Source organism: Symphalangus syndactylus, chromosome 7 (genome assembly GCF_028878055.3).
Source record: "Symphalangus syndactylus isolate Jambi chromosome 7, NHGRI_mSymSyn1-v2.1_pri, whole genome shotgun sequence".
Classification (NCBI taxonomy): Eukaryota; Metazoa; Chordata; class Mammalia; order Primates; family Hylobatidae; genus Symphalangus; species Symphalangus syndactylus.
Window position 1 is genome coordinate 101,187,432 of NC_072429.2, and position 9,512 is coordinate 101,196,943.

The 9,512-nt window shown below is 42.0% G+C and overlaps 1 pseudogene; it reads left to right on the top strand.

The window, feature by feature from the left end:
- LOC129485763 (epididymal secretory protein E3-beta-like) overlaps positions 1 to 9,260 on the top strand; it is a 30,597-nt pseudogene extending 21,337 nt beyond the window's left edge.
- The last annotated feature ends 252 nt before the right edge of the window (positions 9,261 to 9,512 follow it).

The window sequence follows — 9,512 nt, forward strand, 5'->3', positions numbered from 1 at the left end:
TATGGCAATGATGATTAACTTAGAAATCATCAAGTTACATGTGCTTACTTAAAAATTTAAGGGTAACCACAAAAGTAATAGAAATTCAGTGAATGGCTTCTAAACCAGAAGAGAGGAAAATGGATGGTGGTTACAGAGAGGAGAAAAAGAATTTTACCAGGATAGTTTGGAAGGAATTTTCCACACCCAGACTGGCCCATGCACGTGGAGGAGTCCAGGCTGTGAAGAGGGGAAACTTATTCTTAAATGACAATGAATCCAGAATGGGTCTTCCAAGAGACCAGTCAATGGAATTCCAGGAAAGTCAAGAAGCCTGAGTAGGGACACAAATGCCTGAGCACAGGAGTTAAGCATGGGATGGATGAACACTTAGTGGCTAAGGTTGTCCTGGAAAGCTGTTTCTCCAAGCTGTTTGCAGTCCATTCAATTAGCGTTTGAAATGTATGTGCTATCTACTACTTTCTATTACACTTCAAAAGTAGCATTTAATTCTGATTTTAAAATAATATATATCAAACGTAGAACATTCTAGAAATTCAGAAAATCTAAAGAATAATTCACCTTCTTAATGTAATTATATGGTTAGAGCATCTCTACTATATTTTAAGTGTTACACCAACTCAGCAATATGTCCTGAAAACTACCTCCTGTGGAACTTTGCATTCAAATGCAGTGAGAGAGGAAATTCCTGCAGTAACTCCACCTTATCCCAGGAGGTGCCTCCCAACCTCCATTGTGAGTAGAAAAGCAGAAAAACAAAGGGTCATAATTCAGAGGAAGAATTTAGCCATCTCAGTAAAATCTGAGGGTTTTGAACTGGAAATCAAGTTCACAAAGGCAGAGAGCCTTTCCACGTCCTAATCGCACAAGGAAAATAAAAATAATGTAAAAAAAATGTAAATAAAAACATTACATTGTTCATGCAGTCTTCTCATAGTGTGTGTTCTCTTAAATACAGTATTCCAGTTTCATACTGATTTTTCCGCCTATTATAAACAACAGTTCTATGCTAGGTCGTTTGTGGTCCATTTATCACTTGATTTGTTTAGTTTTCTTATGAGACATTTTGCTACCTACAGAAGTGATTATCAATGCTATCCTAACTTAAATAGAGATGATTGTACCTAGTGCACTGAGTTACTTGAAAAACAAACTTATTTTATGTATATAACCTGGCATTTAATTAATATAAATGTCATCCTTCTTCTGGTAATCTAGAGATGGTTGGCAAGCTGAATCCAGGCAGTATAGATTTTGCTGGATTCACAGGGTTTTTGTTTGTGTGTTTATTTGTTTGTTTAATTTAATATTTATTTATTTTGAGACAGAGTTGTGCTCTGTTGCCCAGGCTGGAATGCAGTGGCACAATCTCAGCTCACTGCAACCTCCACCTCCCGGGTTCAAGAGATTCTTCTGCCTCAGTATCCTGAGTAGCTGGGATTATAGGAGCCTGCCACCACACCCAGCTAATTTTTGTCTTTTTTAGTAGAGACAGGGTTTCATCATATTGGCCAGGCTGGTCTCGAACTCCTGACTTCATGATCCTCCTGCCTCGGCCTTCCAAAGTGCTGGGATTACAGGCGTGAGCCACCGTGCCCAGCTGACTAATTTTATTTAACTCCACAAGTGCTAACTGCCAGGTTTTGTTTCGTTTTTATTTTGTTTTTTTGAGACAGAGTCTCACTCTGTCGCCCAGGCTACAGTGCAATGGTGCTATGTCGGCTAACTGCAACCTCTGCCTTCTGGGTTCAAGCGATTCTCCTGCCTCAGCCTCGCAAGTAGCTGGGATTACAGGCGCGCACCACCATGCCTGGTCAATTTTTTATATTTTTAGTAGAGATTGGGTTTCACCATGTTGACCAGGCTGGTCTCGAATTCCTGACCTCAAGTGATCCATTCTCCTCAGCCTCCAAAAGTGTTGGGATTACAGGCGTGAGCCACCGTGCCTGGTAGGTTTTTGTTTTAAATTGAATTTTGCTGAATTAAAAATCAGGAGATGCCACACAAAAATCCCTATATCCAAAATCACTTAAAATTTTTGGAGATCATGTCACCCACATTCCCATCTGTCAAAGCTGTCCCTTTCTAATGGAATTTACACTCCCAGTTGGTTCCTGTCTCTGTGCTCTTATACCAGGCCACCCTCATTTACTGTGTCCTGTACCTGGCCCTTGTAGGCAGATGACTTTGACACTAATCTTGTATTTCCTATCCTGAATTATTGCCTAAAATAATCACTCAAAAACTCAATATTTATGGCAAAACAGTCTTATTTAAGTACACATAAGTTATAAAATGTCAAAAACTAAAGTCCCCTACTATGTGTTACATTTCATTTTATCTAGTTACTTAAGGTTACAATATCAAATATTTTAACCTTTAATATTAATAATTAACCCATGAATTATACAAGTTGTAACTGATTTTTTGCAGTTATTCTAAATTTTATTTCTAGATGCTGCTGCCTGTTTCCTATTAGTGACAACCCACCTCCTAATCACGTCCTGCTTCAAACAAGGTAACATCACAAGACAGGCTCCGAAATTATAACTGTTTGAATATTCTTAATCTTCAGCAACTTCAGTAACTCCCCAAAGTATACATAATCAGAGAATTAACTTTTATACCTTTTGGTTATTGTTTGCTTGAACCATAAAGCAGAGCTCTTTCTGGGTGTTTGGTTCTGATGCATTTTGGTTAGTTTTTAGTTTTTTATTACTACAACTCTAATTTTCTTACACAATTATCTACTTCTAATAGGTTTCATTTAAAAAGGCATGTAACTGATTAAACTAATTTTATACTGCTGGCCTATTTGCTTTGTTTTAGTCAGAGTTTGGCAGACTTTGTAGGCAAAATGAAACCTTGCTCTAAAACTTTTAACACTTAAATAAGCATAATACACTCGATTTTTGCTCTGCCGAAAATCTTCACACTAATGCTCTAATGCAATTGAGTGGTGGAAAACAATATACACAGTTTTTTTCTCAAAGGGATTCGGAAGTCACTCAAAATTAATTCCCCACTGATGAGCAGAGAAGAATCTCTCAAGAAGAATTTCTCAAAAGCACGTGGAAAATTTTCATGACATCTGCAGAGTATAAGACAGTATTTAAAAAGTCATCGGGGGCCGGGCATGGTGGTTCACACCTGTAATCCTGGCAGTTTGGGAGGCCAAGGCACGAGGATCACTTGAAGTCACGAGTTCGAGATCTGCCTGGCCAACATGGTGAAACCCCATCTCTACTAAAAAAATTATCTGGGCACGGTGGTGGGCACCTGTAATCTCAGCTACTCAGGAGGTTGAGGCAGGAGAATCGCTTGAACCTGGGAGGCAAAGGTTGCGGTGAACCAAGATTACGGCACTGTGCTCCGGCCTGGGTAACACAGCAAGACTCCATCTGAAAAAAAAAAAAAAAAAGTAATTGAATATCATTGAACTTACTTTGAAACAGACTGTGTACCCATAATCTAGAAAACTACATTTTCTGAGTCAGTCACTAAAAATTTCAAAGGCCATTTTTGTACTGCATCTCAAAATTTTTATTTTGCTCTTCTTTATTTTTCAGTCTGTCTTCTTCAACTTCCTTTTTTCTTTTCCCTTTTTTGAGACAGAGTCTCTCTCTGTTGCCGAGGCTGGAGTGCAGTGGTGCAATCTTGGCTCACTGCAACCTCCACCTCCCAGGCTTAAGCAGGTCTCCTGCCTCAGCCTCCCCAGTACCTGGGATTACAGGTGCCCACCACCACACCTGGCTGAATTTTGCATTTTTAGTAAAACAGGGTTTGACCGTGCTGGCCAGGCTGGTCTCGAACTCCTGACCTCAGGTGATCTGCCCGCCTCGGCCTTCCGAAGTCCTGGGATTACAGGCGTAAGCCACTGCGCCCAGGTCCTTTCTCTCGCTTTTCTCATGCAGGTTACCTGCTTTGCCCCTATTTTTTTGTTTTGTTTTGAGACAGAGTCTCGCCGTGTCGCCCAGCCTGGAGTGCAGTGGCGCGATCTCGGCTCACTGCAAGCTCTGCCTCCCGGGTTCCCGCCATTCTCTTGCCTCAGCCTCCCGAGTAGCTGGGACTACAGGTGCCCGCCACCATGCCCAGCTAACTTTTTTTGTATTTTTTAGTAGAGACGGGGTTTCATCGTGTTAGCCAGGATGGTCTCGATCTCCTGACCTCGTGATTCGCCCGCCTTGGCCTCCCAAAGTGCTGGGATTACAGGCATGAGCCACTGCGCCTGGCCTTACCCCTAAAGCATTTCAGTTTCCAGCCCCTGAAACAGTAACAACCTGAGATACTGTAGACAGGAATGTATCAGCTCAGTGATTCAGAGACTTATATGCAGTGGGGAGACTGTTTCAGATCCTACCCCACCTGGAAACGAAAAATTTCTGTGAAAATTCATGGCAACCACCGGGTCATGGTGGCTCACACCTGTAATCCCAGCACTTTGGGAGGCCGAGGCGGGTAGATGACCTGAGGTCAGGAGTTCAAGACCAGCCTGGCTAACATGGTGAAACCCTGTCTCCACTAAAAATACAAAAATTAGTCGGGTGTGGTGGTGCATGCCTCTAATCCCAACTACTCGGGAGGCTGAGGCAGGAGAATTACTTGAACCTGGGAGGCGGAGTTTGCAGTGAGCCGAAATCATACCAGTGTACTCCAGCCTGGGTGACAGAGCAAGACTCTGCCTCAAAAAAAAAAAAAAAAAAAAAAATTTGTGGCAACCTCCTCACAGGTATAACATAGAGAGCTGTAGCTGGAGAGCTACAGGTCAGCACGGTAAGGAAAGCTCCCCCACCACAATAGGCACCTTTCCACCGAGTGCACAAAGTGAAAGACCCCACTGGGCAAGCCTGGGACAACAGGGGTTTAGAGCTTTTGAAAAGCATTTGATGATTCACTATTTTACGGGAAAAGCCCTCTTTCCAGAGGCAATCAAGATGGATAGTTTGCCTGTTAATCAAAAGACTTGCTTACAGCATGGAGTTTTTGGGAAAATAAAAAATAAAAGACACATAGATATACCAGATACATTTTATTTTAACTCAAAACATAAAAGCATGTATAACATATAAACACCAGTCTTTAAATGTAGAGCGAAATCTTTTCTTTTAGCATGGATCAATAGGTTGCAATTATGAGCTGTCTTTCCTGCATAAGCCAGACCCATGATGCCCTTGATAAGGCAATCAGATGGCAGGGATTCCTCTTACTCAGACTTTTTGTTCTATTTAGGCCATCAACTGATTGCATGAGACTCACCCATACTGGGGAGGGTAATCGGCTTTACCCAGTCTACCAATTCAAATGTAAATCTCAACCAGAAACATCCTGACAGATACACCCAGAATGATGTTTGATCAAATATCTAAACACCCTGTGTCCAAGTCGACTGGCACATAAAATTAATCATCACAGTTACTAATTAAAAACAGAGATGCCTACGTTGAATTCAAAGAAAGATGTTTATATAAAAGACGCACTTAAAACAGAAAGAGAAGTTAGAAATAGAAAGACAAAAACAGATACATACCAGGCAATCATGAGAAGTTAAGTGGCTGGGTGCGGTGGCTCACGCCTGTAATCCCAGCACTTTGGGAGGCTGAGGCAGGTGGATCACGAGGTCGGGAGATCGAGACTATCCTGGCTACAATGGTGAAACCCCGTCTCTACTAAAAAATACAAAAAATTAGCCAGGCGTGGTGGCGGGCACCTGTAGTCCCAGCTACTCGGGAGGCGGAGGCAGGAGAATCGCTTGAACCCAGGAGGCGGAGCTTGCAGTGAGCCGAGATCATGCCACTGCACTCCAGCCTGGGCGACTGAGTGAGACTCCATCTCAAAAAAATAAAATAAAATAAAATAGCATTAAAAATAAATTAAAAGAAAGCCAAGGGAGCCATTTTTTTTTCTTTCAGACAGAGTCTCTGTTGCCCAGGCTGGTGCGATCTTGGCACACTGCAACCTCCGCCTCCTAGGTTCAAGTGATTCTCCTGCCTCAGCCTCACAAGTAGCTGGGATTACAAGCGTCCGCCCCCACACCTGGCTAATAATAGATTAATCACATTTCATCTATTGGCCAAATAATGATTCAACTTCCATGAGAATGATTCAGCTTCCACTTGGGAAGCTATAGAAAGCTTGAAGTTCGACTGGGCGCGGTGGCTGACGCCTGTAATCCCAGCACTTTGGGAGGCCGAGGTGGGCAGATCACGAGGTCAGGAGATCGAGACCATCCTGGCTAACACGATGAAATCCTGTCTCTACTAAAAATACAAAAAATTAGCCGGGCGTGGTGGTGGGCGCCTGTAGTCCCAGCCACTGAGGCAGGAGAATGGCGTGAACCTGGGAGGCGGAGCTTGCAGTGAGCCAAGATGGCGCCACTGCACTCCAGCCTGGGCGACAGAGCGAGACTCCGACTCAAAAAAAAAAAAAAAAGCTTGAAGTTCATAAAATTATATGATAGGCAGTATCAATGCAAACTTGCTGCAAATTACAAAGCATCTTAGGTAAATTGCAAAGCTTTAAGGATACAATTTTGGTGGGATATGGACTTCAAAGAATGCAATATTCTGTTACTTATTGTTCTCTCCCACTTAAAAAAAAATCAGTCATGAAGAACTTCTGATGGGAAATTGCTTTGACAATTTTTAGGAAGCACTGAAAATTTTCAGAAAGCGTGAAACAATTGAAGTTTATTTTAAAACATTGCAACTTGAGAGTACACATTTATTTATTTATTTATTGAGATGGAGTCTTGCTCTGTTGCCAGGCTGGAGTAGAGTGGCACGATCTCGGCTCACTGCAACCTCTGCCTCCTGGGTTCAAGTGATTCTCCTGCCTCAGCCTCCTGAGTAGCTGGGACTACAGGCGAGCGCCAGTATGCCTGGCTAATTTTTGTATTTTTAGTAGAGACAGGGTTTCACCATGTTGGCCAGGTTGGTCTCAATCTCTTGACCTCGTGATCCACCCGCCTCGGCCTTTCAAAGTGCTGGGATTACAGGCATGAGTCACCATGCCCGGCCTGATATTTGTGGTAAAACTACTGCTAATAGATTACCTTCACTCATTCTAGACAAGTTGAAAAGAGTAAGACATTCTTAGGTGAAAATATTTCATTTTTCTTGGAAAACACCACTTTTTTTTTTTTTTTTTTTTTTTTTTTTGTTAAACAGGGTCTCTCTTTCTCTTTTGCCCAGGCTAGAGTGCAGTGGCACAATCTTAGCTCACTACACCCTCAACCTCCTGGGCTCAAGAGATCCTCCCTCTTTAGCCTCTTGAGTAGCTGGGACTACAGGTGCACACCACCCCACGTGGCTAATTTTTAAATATTTTTTGTAGAGACAGGTTTTCACTATGTTGCCCAGGCTGGTCTGGAACTCCTGGGCTCAAGTGATCCACCCACCTTAGCCTCCCAAAGTGCTGGGATTACAAGTGTGAGCCACTGTGGCCAGCCAGCACTTGCTTTTAAGAGTTTATTTCATCTGATAATAAGAATCATTTTTTGGTGTCCATGAATTGATTTCTATAAATATAGAAACTCACAATCATTGAAATGATAAAAACAGGATAGTTGCAGGACATCATAAATAAGATTATTTTCCTCAACTTATTCAATACTGTATTATAAGACTGATAGCACAAAGAAAAAACTATTGGTTTATGCAAGATGACCACAGAAAATATCAAAGACTACTTTTTTTTAAGAGGTTACAAGATGTTTTCTTATTATGTAATCTAATCGATACTGACATCAATGCTACAAGATAGGTTGGGCAAGCATTTAGCATCCTTCATTATTTCCTTTTCCTTTTAGTTGATACATAATAACTGTACAAATTTATGGGTTCAGAGTGATATTACAATACATGTATATAATGTGTAACAATCAAATCAGGGTAATTAGCATGTAGATCACCTCAAATATTTATCATTTCTTTGTGCTGGGAATATTCAAAATCTTCTCTTCTAACTCTTTGAACATATACACGAAATTATTGTTAACCAGCCGGACGTGGTGGTGCGTGCCATATTTCCAGCTACTCGGGACACTGAGGCAGAAGACTAGCTTCAGCCCAAGAGTTGCTGGGCAACACAGACCGTCTCCCTTTAAAGAAAAAAAAATTGGCGGGTGTAGTAGTTCATGCCTGTAATCCCAGTATTTTGGGAGGCTGAGGCCGGTGTATGGCTTGAGCTCAGGAGTTTGAGACCAGCCTGGACAACATGGCAAAACCCCGTCTTTATAAAAAATACAAAAAAAAAAAAAAAATTAGCTGGGCATATCTGTGAGTGCCTGTAGTCCCAGCACTCAGGAGGCTGAGCCAAGAAGATCACTTGAGCCCAGGAGGTTTGTGCTGCAATGAGCCATGATCGCGCCACTGCACTCCCGCCTAGGTGACAGAACGAGACCCTGTCTCAAATAAAATAAAATAAAATAAAATAAATTTTTTTTAATTTAAATTATTGGAGGTCTCTACTTGCAGGGCAATGTGAGAGCAGAGTACTATCGGTGGCAGTGGGAGCACTTAGAAAGTTCCTTCCACTCTTTGACAAAGTATTGGTTGAAAGAAGTGTCACTGAAGCTGTAACCAAAGGGAGCATTATGCTTCCAGAAAAATCTCAAGGAAAGCTGTTGGATCAGGCTCTAAAGGAAAGGGTGAAGAAATTCAACCAGTTAGTGTGAAAGTTGAAGATAAAGTTTTCCCACAACATGAAGGCACCAAAGTAGTTCTAGATGACAAGGATTTTTTTTTTTCCTTCCCTCCCTCCCTTCCTTCCTTTCTTCCTTCCTCCCTTCCTTCCTTCCTCTTTCCCTCTTTCTTTTCTTTTCCTTTTTCTTTTTTTTCTCTTCTCTTCTCTTCCTTCCTTCCTTCCTTCCTTCCTTCCTTCCTTCCTTCCTTCCTTCCTTCCTCCCTTCCTTCCTTCCATTTGACAGGGTCTCACTGTATCACCCAGGCAGGAAGGAGTGCAGTGGCACAGTCACAGCTCACTGCAGCCCTCAACCTCCCAGGCTCAAGCAATCCTCCCACCTCAGCCTCTCGAATACCTGGAACTACAGGTGCACACCACCACAACCAGCAAATTTGTGTATTTTTTGTAGACATGGGGTTTCACCATGTTGCCCAGGCTGGTCTTGAACTCCCGGGCTCAAGCCACCCCCTTGGCTTCCCAAAGTGCTGGGATTACAGGTATCAGCCATCATGCTGGGCCCTGCCAAGAAGTATTTCTTATTTAGAGATGGTGACATTCTTGGAAAATATGTAGACTGAAATAAATCACTCTTGAAATGCATCAGCATGAAGCTGCCCATTCCAATGAAGTTCTGAAACCTTTCATCATGTAAGTAGTTTCCATGTCTGTCTTTTATAATAAACTAATGACAGCTAAAGTGAATAAATAAAATAAATTATTGTTAACCATACTCATCCTACAGTGCTATAGATCACTAGAACTTTATTCCTTTTCTCTATCTGGAATTTTGTACTTGTTAACCAATCTCTCCCTACCTTACCTTCTCCTTT